Source organism: Nannospalax galili, unplaced genomic scaffold, assembly GCF_000622305.1.
Source record: "Nannospalax galili isolate Female #2095 unplaced genomic scaffold, S.galili_v1.0 scaffold286, whole genome shotgun sequence".
NCBI lineage: Eukaryota > Metazoa > Chordata > Mammalia > Rodentia > Spalacidae > Nannospalax > Nannospalax galili.
The window spans coordinates 10,599,999-10,612,672 of record NW_008359442.1 but is presented as its reverse complement, the minus strand read 5'-3'; positions in this window follow the sequence as shown (position 1 = coordinate 10,612,672).

Genomic DNA, 12,674 nt, shown 5'->3' with positions numbered 1-12,674 from the left:
TTTTTTTTTTAACTAGGTCTGGGTTATCGGGGGTCAGGACATCTATGCCATCATTAGAGCTTTTTATGAAGAAACATATATGACATTATTCATGGGAAGACATGAACAAACATCTATTCATCCCAGGTAGGGAACCAGAGACAGATCAAAATAATGATACCACCAAAGTCCAACTCAGTGAATCGACGCATTTACTAGGGTTATATACCAGAGCAGGAGTGACTCAAAGGCAGCTGCATAGCCAAATGCCCACCCCAGCATGGGTGATGACTCACAAAAGTGGGAACCCTGGAGCTCTCTGTGTAGTTTGTAGGCAGTTTGACAGGTTGTAGAGTCCCCTGTCACTAGCAGCCTTTACTGCCTAGATAACCTTGGTGAGGGAAGGGCCTTGCGGTAATCAAGGTTTCAGAGACTTCTTGAAACTTGGGAGTTGTTTACTTCCTGAGTCTTAATGAGCCTTCCTCCAGCTTAGAGTGTTTCAGTTACAGCACAAGAAGGGAAGAGACTTCTGGGTTTCAGGATGCTGGATATTTTCTTTTCTAATTTTCACACCTTCAGATGTGGCATGGTGCCCGTGGAGGTATTTTTATCATTATAATGAGATTACATTTAAGCTCAGTCTGGTGGCCCAAGTTTGTGATCCCAGAGCTTAAGAGAAAAGTTAAGAGGATCAAAAGTTCAAAGACATTCTGAGCTACACAGAGAGACCTTGCCTCTAAATGAGTAAGTACACAAACAGACAAATAAATAGGAATTGGAGAGGGCAAGAGTGATGGTCCAGGTGTTTGGAGCTGTTAAGGGCTCTTGCAGTAGACCTACATTGTATTCCCAGCACTTACACTGAAAAGCCTGTAACTTCAGGTCCATGGGATCTGACACCTTTTTTGGACTCTGTAGGCACCTGCATTAATACGCACATACCCACCCACATACAGATAACTAAAAAACAATAAAAATAAATCTTTAAATAAGAATTAGGAATGAAAGGAGACAGACAGAGAAAAAGAATCACTGAATTTTAGGAAGGTACAACCTAGCTTTAACCCTTACAAGGAAAGGAACATGAAGTAACCTGATACAAATATATGGATGAAAAGAACTTTCTGATGGGTGTGGTAGTTTACGCCTTTAATGCCAGCACACTCCGGAGACAGAGGGAGGTGGATCTCTGTGAGTTCAAGACCAGCCTGATCTACATAGTGAGTTCCAGGCCAGCTGGGGCTACAGGGAGACCCTGAATCAAAAAGACCAGGAAAAGAAAAAAAAAAGAAAAGAACTTTCCATCTCTTGAAGGTCTGCAATGAAATAATGGACAGATTAACAGGACCAAAAGCACATGAATTTACACAGGAGTCACATAAAGTAAGACACACAAAAAAAAGGGCCAAGTTGGTTGAGATTTTGTGATAGGAACCTCCAGAACAAAGAGAAGAAATACAGTGTGGTCTGTGCCTGCACACATGTACCTTGTGGCCAGAGCACCCAGCTGGAGTATGTGTGTTACCATGTATGGGAGACAAAGAAACTGAATTGTCAAGGGAAACTAGCAGGATGGAAAGGCTGTGTCTTTCTTTGTTCAAGGCTCTGCTTTTGAGAACTATCTTATGGAGCCTGTGCTAGCACACTAATAACCAAGCTGCTTCCTGCCTAGGAAAGTCTTGGGATCCCATTTTTTGTTCAGAGTGCCTGCTACAATTTAAGTGCCTTCTTCAGCCGGGCTGGTGGAACAGTCTTGTGATCCCAGCTACTTGGGAGACTGAGGCAGGGAGATCACAAGCTCAAGGCCTGCCGGGAGCACAGAGTGAGTTCACATTTAGAATAGGCAACTTAGTAAAACTGGAAAAAAAGGAGCGCTTGGGGTGTAGTGCAGTGGTAGAGAGATTCTCTAGCCTGCTTGAGGCCCTGGGCTCAATCCCTAAGTGCTGTGGTCAATCTGTCAATTAATCAGTCAGCCAACCAATGCCTTCCTCATAGAGAAGGAAGTAGGGGATCCAGAATTAAAATGGAAGATAAAATATTCTTTAGGGGAGATGAAGAGGCTGAAAGGATAGGCAACAGGCTGGGTGAGATTCTCGTGGTCTGATGATGGTGATAAGTTATGTGATGATCAAGAGCAGATCTGCATTATGAACAAAGCTCTCTTGCTATACAAATGAGGTCTCTCAGTAAAATCCCTCAGATGAATAGTTAAAAAAATCTATCTGGGCAGATATGATAAGGACTTTATGTTTGTTTGTTTGTTTGTTTGTGTTTTTGAGGCAGGATCTAGACAATGGAGGCTGGTCTTGAACTCCTGATCTGGAGTCTCAAGTTCTGGGCTCACAGGCCTTCACTAGCAAGATTGATTAATTTTCCTGGTTAACGAAATTTCAGAGAGAGAAAACAACAAGCTACGTTTCTCTTGGAAAATCTTCCTTCATTCAGGCAAGGAGACTTGAGAGAGAGAGAGAGAGGAGAGAGAGAGAGTCCTTTTGTGGAGTTGAGGAAGAAACCGGGGAAGGTCAGAGAGACCTTGATTTTAAGACCTTGGGTGTCATTCCTCAAGAGATATCCATTTTTTTTTCTTTTTTGAGACAAGGTCTTCATTAGGACTGATTAGACTAGGCTAGCTAACCAGGGAGCCCCAGGGATTCATTTTCCTCCACCTCCCTAGCACTGGGATTACAAGTATGCATCTGGCTTTTTACCTGGGTGCTGGGGACTGAACTCAGGTAGTCATGCTTGTGCCACAAACATTTTACCAACTAAGCTATCTGCTCAGCCCTCCAATTCCCTTTCACCCATATTGCTCAGCATGGCTGGTGTCAGACTTTGGTGCATCCAATCTTTTTGTTCTTTTTTTCTGCTTTCTTCAGTCTGATTTTGTCTGTGTTGCCAGCCTCTCCTCAGTTCATAAGAGCAACTTTTCTACTATTTCTAGAGATATTGCCCCAATTCATGAATTGCAGATGAATTTGAAGAATGGTCACCCAGGCCTGAATTCTCAGCATTTGGGAGGTAGAGGCATAGGGATCAAGAGTTCTAGACCAGCCTGAGATACATGAGACCCTCCCAATCTCAAAAAACAAAACAAAACAACAAAGAAACAAACAAAAAGAAAGACAAAACAACAACCACCAAAAAAAAGCCAAAAGAGCCAACTGGATCTATAATTGTTGTAATTTTGACTTTTGACAGAAATGATGAAAAGATGAATTAATAAAATAGTTCTCATTTGCTTTTGTCCTGAGCCCCTTCCCCAGTCTCTGGATCCCTTCCTCCTTGGCAACTGTCATAACGAAAGAAGAGAATTGACCCACATCCGAAGCGTGAAGGAAACACTGAGGAGTTGTCTTGAATCTGTGGGGTTTGCTTCTTTTGCTGTTTGTCTTTCCTTGCCCAGGTAGAAACTGATAGAATGTGTGAATTGTAGGAGAGCCAAAAGCTTCATTAAGGGAGCATACATAAAGTCATAAATTCCTTAAAGTGGCCAACTGGCCCTGAATTGGCAGTCTGGCCTGCTCAAGTCTTATCAACTGGTCAGTCCAGGATTGAAGGAGACTGTTTATAGAACCAACCTGTCTCCTTTAGTGCCATAGATAACTCACCTGCCCTGCCTTAGAAAATAATCTTAGGAAGAAGACCTTCAATTACCCAAAGACACCAGACCCTGGCACTGAGCAAATTCCTGCAGCTGTGCTTAGTAAAATTCATATATAAGCCCAAACCTCCCTTGCCTTAGTTGCAGATGGCCTTATTCACCACAAGGCTTCTGTCCTTCACTGTGTTACCTGAATAAAGGATGCATCCCTTCCCTGTTGCGGGCCTGGCTCTGGCTCTTATTTCGAAACTCTAAACTCCTTCCTTTTCTGCTCTCCTAAATCTAGCGGAAACTCTGAAGGGAAAAACTCTCTAGATTGGCAATGTGTCACCTAATCTGTCATTCCACCAAGACTGCTAGAGACAAAACTAGGACCAAGACTGGAAGGACAGACCACAGTCAGGAGAGAAGTTAATGGTGGTTTTGTTTGTTCATAGAGGAACCCACGCACAAGGAAAGCACACTGCAGCCCACCCCTGGTAGCAAACAGCTGGCAGAGTAAGTGGGGCTCTCCCAACCTGTTGTTCATTTCTGTTGGTGAGAGAGGGAGAATGGACGAGACTTCTTTTGTGGGTCGATGTGCCTGTTGCTCTCAAAATTCCTCAACAGAGTCCAGCCTCCCTGGGAACACCAGAAAACTGCAGAAAGTATAGGCATTAAAGTCACTTACTGTGGCCACTGCAAATGGCACAGCATCTCATGTAACCCAGGCTGGCCTCAAACTTACTGTGCAGTTAAGGATGATCTTGAACTCCTGATCATCCTTCCTTCACCTGCCAAGTATTGAGGTTACAGGAGCATGTCCATCTTGAGCTACACTGATTGCAAATTACAATGACCCCTCTTCATCCCGAGATATTCCAAGCATTTGGAGACCAGGGAATGCTCAGCTGAGAAAATTAAGACCTCATAAAAAAATAGTTGAAAAATGTTAGTTATTCTACCAATATTTTCTTATAATTTAATAAGAAAACCCCACTCAACTGGGTATGGTGGCTCATGCCTATAACCCCAGCACTCAGGAAGCAGGAGGATTGCCTTGAGTTTGAGGACAGCCTGAGCTTACATGGTAAATTTCAGGCTGCTTTGGACCACAGAGTAAGAGTAAGGTGTGTGTGTGTGTGTGTGTGTGTGTGTGTGTGTGTGTGTGTGTATGTGTATGTGTACTTAAAATAGTAATACTAAAATTAAAAACTAGTTAGGTATGCTAGCCCATGCCTTTAATTCCAACACTCAGGAGGCAGAGGCAGGCAGATCTCTGTGGGTTTGAAGCCAGCCTGGTCTATATAGCAAGTTCCAGGTCATTTAGAAATACATAAAGAGATCCTGTTTAAAAAAATAAATTTTTTTAACTGAAAAAAAAATAATTTTCACATAAGTAGGCAAGGACTTCCCTAGTTTCCCCCAAATGCAGTAGGCAGTTCTAGTTCTTTAAAAAGACATGATAGCAAAAACCTTGAATTCCATCCCCAGGACCATAAAACAATATTGTAAGGGCTGAGCAGGTTCTTTTTTGTTTGGTTTTATTTTGTGTTTGAAAGAAGTTTTGCTGTATAACCCAGGCTTGTCTTGAATCCATGATCCTTCAGCCTTAGCCCCTAAGTGCTAGGATTCCAAGCCTCTGCCACTATAACCAGCATAGCTGACTTTTAATGTAAGTTAGATGCTTGAACCTGCAGAATCCCACACATACCCCAGAAGAAAGGGGAAGGTTTTCTCTCTCCCTCTCCAGCTGTCTCCTCATGGTCTGATATTCATTATCCCCATCAAAATGAAATAGCAGAGCCAGGCATGGTGGGACACGCCTTTAATCCCAGCACTTGGGAGGCAGAGGCAGGTGGATCTTTGTGAATTTGAGGCCAGCCTGGTCTACAGATCCAGTTCCAGGACAGCTAGGGCTATAGGGAGACCCTGTCTCAAAAAGACAAAAAAAAAATCTCTAAAAAATAAAATAGCAGAGGGTCAACTTGCTCTGGTATGGCTGAGGGGCAATGATTAGAGGAAGGCCTACACAGTCCATAGAGCTGTTCAGGATCCAATCATACTTTCTATGTGAAATTAAGACATGTGGTCTGATCTGTTAGATTTTGGAGAGTAGAATACAGGAACAATAGGAGAGAAAGAAAGTGGATCACACTGGATCTTAACAGACTGGACTACGTTTATTTAGCTCAGTGAGGGGCAGCAACCTTCCCATGGGATGGAAGCTACAGCAAGCAACATAGGGGCCGGTTAGAGTCTTATATAGGTGCAGTAGCTACAAGGGAAATTTTGGGGGACAGCTGCTGCAGGAGACACAGGCTATAGGGGAGATTTATTTTCAGCCATTCTTGTGGTTTCTCTTCAGACTCATCTGAGTGGCCTGTCTCGACATCCAGGCAGGGGGAAAGAGAAAGTCCCCAATATAAAACTGGATGGTCAGGGAACCACATGGTCCATGGTCAGGGGTCCTATGCTGTACCAATTTCCTTCATGACCCATGTGGTATTGGGGCAGGTGACTGAAAATCAGGACTATGTCAAGGCACTCAGACCTGTGTTCAGGACCACATATAGAATCATCCCCTTCAGGCTGTGTCCTTCAAAAATATTCTGGCACATGATTGAAGTGGTTGGTGGAGTCTGTCACCTATCTTTGACTGAGTTCTTGTCTGCCAGCCCTCTAAGAATGGAGTGGGCAGACAGCAGAGGGAAAGCAGGGGTAACTTTATTGCCATGCGGGAAATATAATTTGAACCAGAAAGAACTCCAAGACTCTTGGTGACAAGCTCTAAGTCCTCAGTAGACTTTGGGGTGCCTAGCTGAGGGGTTGCAGTTATTATAGCTTTGTGTTCTCAAAAGGTTTCAGGTGCCAGTTGAGAACAGTCCCTTGTAGATCAAGTCTGTAGGTCACCAATGGCAGGTCTTGAAGGTTGGAGTGGCAGGCCTCTGGTGACTGAGGCAGGAATGAATCTTCTGCTTGCAGCTGCCAATTGAGTCTGAGGCTGGATCAGGTGAAGCCTCGGTGCAGGCAGAAGCCTCAGGCTTTGGGAGTGGGGGAGTCCCTCACCAAGCTCTCCTTTATTCCTCATCCATTGGAGTTCTGGTTGTCTTCTGTCTTGCAGCTGCTGAATGTCCAAAGTTATGATGTCTCAGCTGGGTCCTGATTGCTAGATGTGTGCATGCAAATAAAGTTTAAAAATGGGGCCAAAAACTTACCAGTTCTGGTGGCTACGGTGGTCTTTGCAGACCACCATTTATTGCTTTTTCTGGCCTGGTTGTGATGTAGGCTCTGACTATCTGAAGCTGGGGCCCTGGGCAGCAGGCTTTTTGGCTCCCTTTCCCTCTGGGCTTGAGTGCCCTGCACCCACCAACAAAGACCCTCACATCCACTAAGAGGCTCTGCACTGAGTGGGAAGCTCCACACCAAGGCCCCATGGGAGAAAACAGCCTATACTTTTTAGGCTGCAGGGGACAATGGTGGTTTCCAACCATCAGAATCCACCGCCTCTGGGGCATGATAGTCTCACTCTTTCTGGGCGTTTTGGGGGGATGGACAGGGCCTATGATACTCATGCTAAGATGCTCTATTGCTTCCACAGGGACTGGCTAAGAGCCATTCTGGCCTTCCAGTGCCTGACATCTACCTACTCTCAGAGACTGGCTCAGAAAAATGAAACTCAACCTGAGATTTCTGGTGGATCCCTTGGGAAAGTGCAGTCCTCATTCTAGGGACAAGGTCTGAGTCAAGCCCAGAGGCCAGCCTGTGGCCAAGCCTGCCATGGAGGCAACAGAATTGAAGGGTAGAGGAGGGAGGGAGACTGAGCCCTAATGAGGTTCTTGCAGCCCCTGACTTTTTGGCTATGTGAGCCTACAAATTTGTATTTGCCACCACACCAAGCTTTACATTAACCACATTAAAGAGAACAAATCGGTGACACTACAGCCACAGTGTGGTGCAAATAGCAACTCTAGTTCCAAAACACGTTCATTTCCCTGGAATAAAATCTTGTAGTCATGAAGCAGTCCTTCCCCATCATCCCTACCCTCACCTCTGGCAAGCCAATCTATTTCCTAATTCTATGAATTTACCTATCCTGGACATTCCATACTTTGGAACCATATAAGATGTGCCTTTTATCATTGCTTTCTCCTGCTTAGCATGTTCTATAAGCTCATCACACTGTTACTTTATATGGCTGAATAATATTCCACCATGTGAATATACCATATTCTGCTTACCCATTCACCACAGGCATTTGGGTTGTTTCACCTTTGGGGTATTTTTTTCCCCTCCTTATGTAGTCTTGCCTGGCCAGAACTCAGTATGTAGATCAGACTGGCCTTGAAATTATGGTGATCCTCCTGCCTCTGCCAAGAGATGGGATTACAGGCATGAGCCGCCAAACCTAGCTATCTTTGGGGTATTATTTTGGTGGTACTGGGGACTGAACCCAGGAACATGCTAGGCAAACTCTCTACCACTGAGCTATACCCCTACTGCTGCTGTCTCCTCCTGCCCCCCCTCTTTTTTTTTAAATGGCAGTTGGCATTGAACCCAAAGCTGCTAGGCACACATTTTACCACTGAGATATAAGCCTGGTTTCTCATTTGCTTATTTACTTATTTATTGTTTATAGTGCTGGGCATCAAACCCAGGGCCTTGTGCATGCTACTGTTGAACTATATCCCCAGCTTCTACTGTGTGTTATTAATAACACCACTATAAACATTCATGTGTAGTTGCTTGCACACCTGTTTTCAGTTCTTTTTAAGACCTTCGTAGGAGCGGCATTATTGGATCGCACCAGAGCTAGAGGAGGAAGTGATTCACCATTCATTTTATTTGAAGAACAGCCAGACTTTTCTCCATAGTGGCTGAACACAAATTCCTTTTTTATTGCCCCATTTGACTGAATGATATCTGCTACATGCTGAAGTTGTAGCTTTTTTTGTCCCCAGGGCCTCCAGCAGAATGCCTCTCACTAGTTTGGAATCTTTCCTGGGCTGCTGCCCACAACTGTAGTTCATAACCCAGTGTGCTGGATGGCTTTAGTGTCAACTTGATACACCTGGGTTGAGGAAGCCTCAACTAGGGAATTGCCTCCATTGGACTGGTCTGTGGCCAGGTCTGTGGGCATTTTCTTGATTGTTGAGTGATGTGAGAGGGCCCAGCCCACAATGGGCAGTGCCACTCCTTGGCAGACGGTCCTGTATTGTATAAGAAAGCTAGTTGAGCATGGACCAGGGGAACAAACCAGTAAGCAGCATTCCTCCATGGCCTATGCTTCAGCTCTGGCCTCCAGGTTCCTGCCCTGAGTTCCTACCTTTGGCTCCCTCAGTGAGGAACTGTGACCTGGGAGATGTAAGTCAAATAAACCCTTTCCTCCCCAAGTTTTTTTTTTAAATTATTATTTTATCTATTATTTTTACTTTATGTGTATGAGTGTATTGCCTACATGTATGTAAGTGCACCCATGGCGTGTAAAGACTGTGGAGGCCAGAAGCGGGTGTCAGATCCCCTGGAACTGGAGTTAAGGACAGTTGTTAGCTGCCATGTGGATGCTGGGAATTGAGCCCGGGTCTTCTGGAAGAACAGCAAGTGTTCTTGACTGCTGAGCCATCTCTCCAACCACCCCCCCAACATCCCCCACCAAGTTATCTTTGGTCAGTGTTCTTATCACAGCAATAGAAAGCTAAGACACCTAGGAATGATCAGTACTAGGGAGCCATGTCCCAGGACAGCCTTCCTCTTCAGCTGCTGGGAGAGGCACGTCTGGGTAATGTCCGTCTTTTCATGCCTTCTGCCGATGACCTTTCCCAGAACCTTCCTAAGATGTTGTGGGCTGGTTGGACTGTGTTTAAGGCTGAATCAAAGCTGTGGGATAATCTCCCCATAGACCCCAGCCCTTGGGAGCCACGAATAGCCATCACACTCATCAGATGTAGGGATGATAAAGTTGTGCTGTAGTCTGAGTGTTTGCAGTCCCCTCCCCCAAACTCAGGTGCTGAAATTCTATCCCCTAAGGTGATGATTGGAGGGATGGGGCTTTGGGACGTTATTAGACCATGAGAGTTCATCCCTTGTGAATGAGTTTAGTGCCCTTAGAAAAGTGGCCCCAGAGAGCTGCCTAGCTGTTCCACCATGTGAGGACCCAGGAAGAATTCATCATCTCTGAGAATCAGAGCCCTCACCAGACACCAAATTTACTAGCTTATTGATGATCTTGGATATCCTAATGTCTAGAATATTGAAAAATAAATTTCCGCTGTTTGTTAGCTGCTTTGCTTATTTACTTTGCTACTGTAGCTGAGCTGACCAAGACACTGATCACCTGGTGATCTTGAACTCTTGAACTTCATCTACCCAGTGTGTGATCCTAAGCAAGTCCCTTCTGTCCCCGGGTCTCAGTTTGAGGCAATTCAGTGGTCACCTCAACACTGTCACATCTCAGGTCCTCTCATTCCACCTTGCTCCCAAGCTCTGCTTCTCTCGGAATCTTCATGAAAACCCAGGGTTTTCAGCTGGCAGGAGACAGATAACTATGGACCACAGGGCTGCCTCTTTTCCCTGCTCTCCTAACATGCTGATTTCATCAACTGGCCCCTAGGAGAGGGGGCGGCTCCTGGAGTGTCTGCTCATCAGCACAAGCGTCCTCCTGCAGCTGCTGCAGAGTGTAAGCAGCAGCCACCTCAGGAGATGAATAGTTGCTTCTGATGGAGAGATGGTGAGGTGTGTTTTCCTCAGCTGACCCTTAGTGATGTACCACCTCCCTGGACTGAATGAGGAGGCAGCTTCCTGTCTAAATGCTGAGCCTGGAAGATACAAAGTTCATCCACACCACCAGCAGCACTCTAGGTGCCTCTACATGCACACCCACCCATAGGGGCCTGGGGGCATTGAGCAGTATTCATAGAGGCTGCACTCTGCACTCACCCACACTCTCAGTGTCCTCTGAGAGTGCCTCTCCTTAGTATTCTAGTCTTCTAATCAAATATTCATTCTGTTTTACATCATATAGAAGTGTATTTGCTATGTCAAAAAAAACTATAATAGAGGAAGTTGGGTGGGTTCTTTCTACAGTTGCTTTTATTATTGCCCAACTCTTATAAATCCAAGAGATACAAATGAAAACTTTGACACTGTGGGTTTTTAAAAAATATTTTATTTATATTTATATTTTATGTGTTTGAGTGTATTGCCTGCATGCATGTAAGTGCATCCATGTCGTGCAATGCCTGTAGAGGTCAGAAGAGGGCGTCAGAGCCCCTGGAAGTGGAGTTATAGACAGTTGTTATCCACCATGTGAGTGCTGGGAATTGAACCCTGGTCCTCTGCAAGAGCAGTCAGTGTTTTTAAGCACTGAGCCACCTCTCCAGCCTGAAGTGGTATTTTTAAAAAATATTTATTTATTTTTTTATGTGTATGAGTGTTACACCTGCATGTATGTAAGTGTACTGTGTTGTTCACTGTCCATGGAGGACATAAGAAGGCATCAGATCCCCTGAAACTGGAGTTACTGGTAATTGTTAGCTGCCATGTGGGTGTTGGAATTCAAACCCAGGTCTTCTGCAAGAACAGTCAGTGATCTTAACTGCTGAGCCATCTCTGCAGCCCCCAAAACTGTGGTTTTTAAGATGAGTTTCAAAACCAAAACACAGAGCTTCCATGTACTAATCTAATGCTCTTGAGTTGAATTTGGTTTGTGTTTTCTATGGTATGGGAGATCAAACCCAAGGCCTTGTGCTTCCTAGGCAGCCATTCTACTGCTGAGCCACATCCTCAGTCCGTGTGTGTGTGTGTGTGTGTGTGTGTGTGTGTGTGTGTATGTGTATAACTTTAAATATGTGTGTGTTTGGGGAGTATGTGCATGTGAGTGCAGGTGTCCAAGGAGGCTAGAGGCATTGAATCCCCCAGGGTCTGGAGTTACAGGTGCTTGTGAGTCACCTGATGTAGATAATGGAAACTGAACTTATATCCTCTGAAGAACAGCAAGTGCTCTTAACCACAAAGCCATCTTTCCAGCCCACATACATATATATCTTTTAATCGACGTTTTAGTTAATTAATTTACTTTGAGGGCTACTATGGATTGAACCCACAGTCTTTTGCATGTTAGGCAAATACTCTACCACTGACCTATACTGCTAGTCCTAAACTGGTATAAATATGACATGATAGAAGTCAGTACTTGGGCATGCTTTCTGTGGAAGTGGGGGCAGCCTGTGGCTTGTTGAACATTCTAACCATGTCATGGGTTTTTTAAAAGATTTTAAGAGTTTTGAGACAGGATCTCACTATGAAACCCTGACTGCTGGCTGGACTGGAACTTCCTATGTAGATGTGGTGGTTTGAATGAAAATGTCCCCCATAGGCTCCAAGTATTTGGACATTTTGTCCCCAGATGATCGTGCTGTTTTGGGAGGTTTTAGAAGCGGGGCTATCCTGGAGGAAGCATGTCACTGGGGGTGTGCTTAGGGAGTTCCTAAACCTTGCCAGATCTCCAATTGTTCTCTTTTGCTTCCTGTGCCTGTGTGATGATGTGAGAGCTTAGCTTCTGCTGTTCCTGCTCCAGCCACCTCCAGCCACCATGCCTCCCTGCCATGACGGACTGTAATTCCCCTGGAACCATAAACTCAAATAAACTCTTTCTTCTATAAATTGCTTGGGTCAGTGTTTCTATCACAGCAACAGAAAAGTGGCTAATACAGTAATTGGACCAGAGGGTGGGCTGTTGGCTGTGTAGAACTTGACCATGTGGGGTTTTGAAGAAATGTGGAAGACTGGAAGTTTGGGCTAGAAAAGTGGTTGCTTGCTGTAGGCAGAGCTTAACAGGCCATTCTAGTAAATGCCTGGAAGAAAGTAGTGCTGAGAACAATGTAGTTCCAGAGGGAAATAAGGACTTAAGCAGCACTTGGGATATTTTGGCAAAGAGTCTGGCTGGAGTCTGCCCTAGACCAAAAAGCTTGCCTGAGGCTAAGTTGAAAAGTAATAGACTGATCTGTTTGACGGGAAGAAATTTCAAGACAGCCTAATGTAGAAACAGTGGCATGGCTATTAATGGTGAATATTATACAGATCTACAGTGAAAGAGAGCAAATGGGGCAGAAAGAAA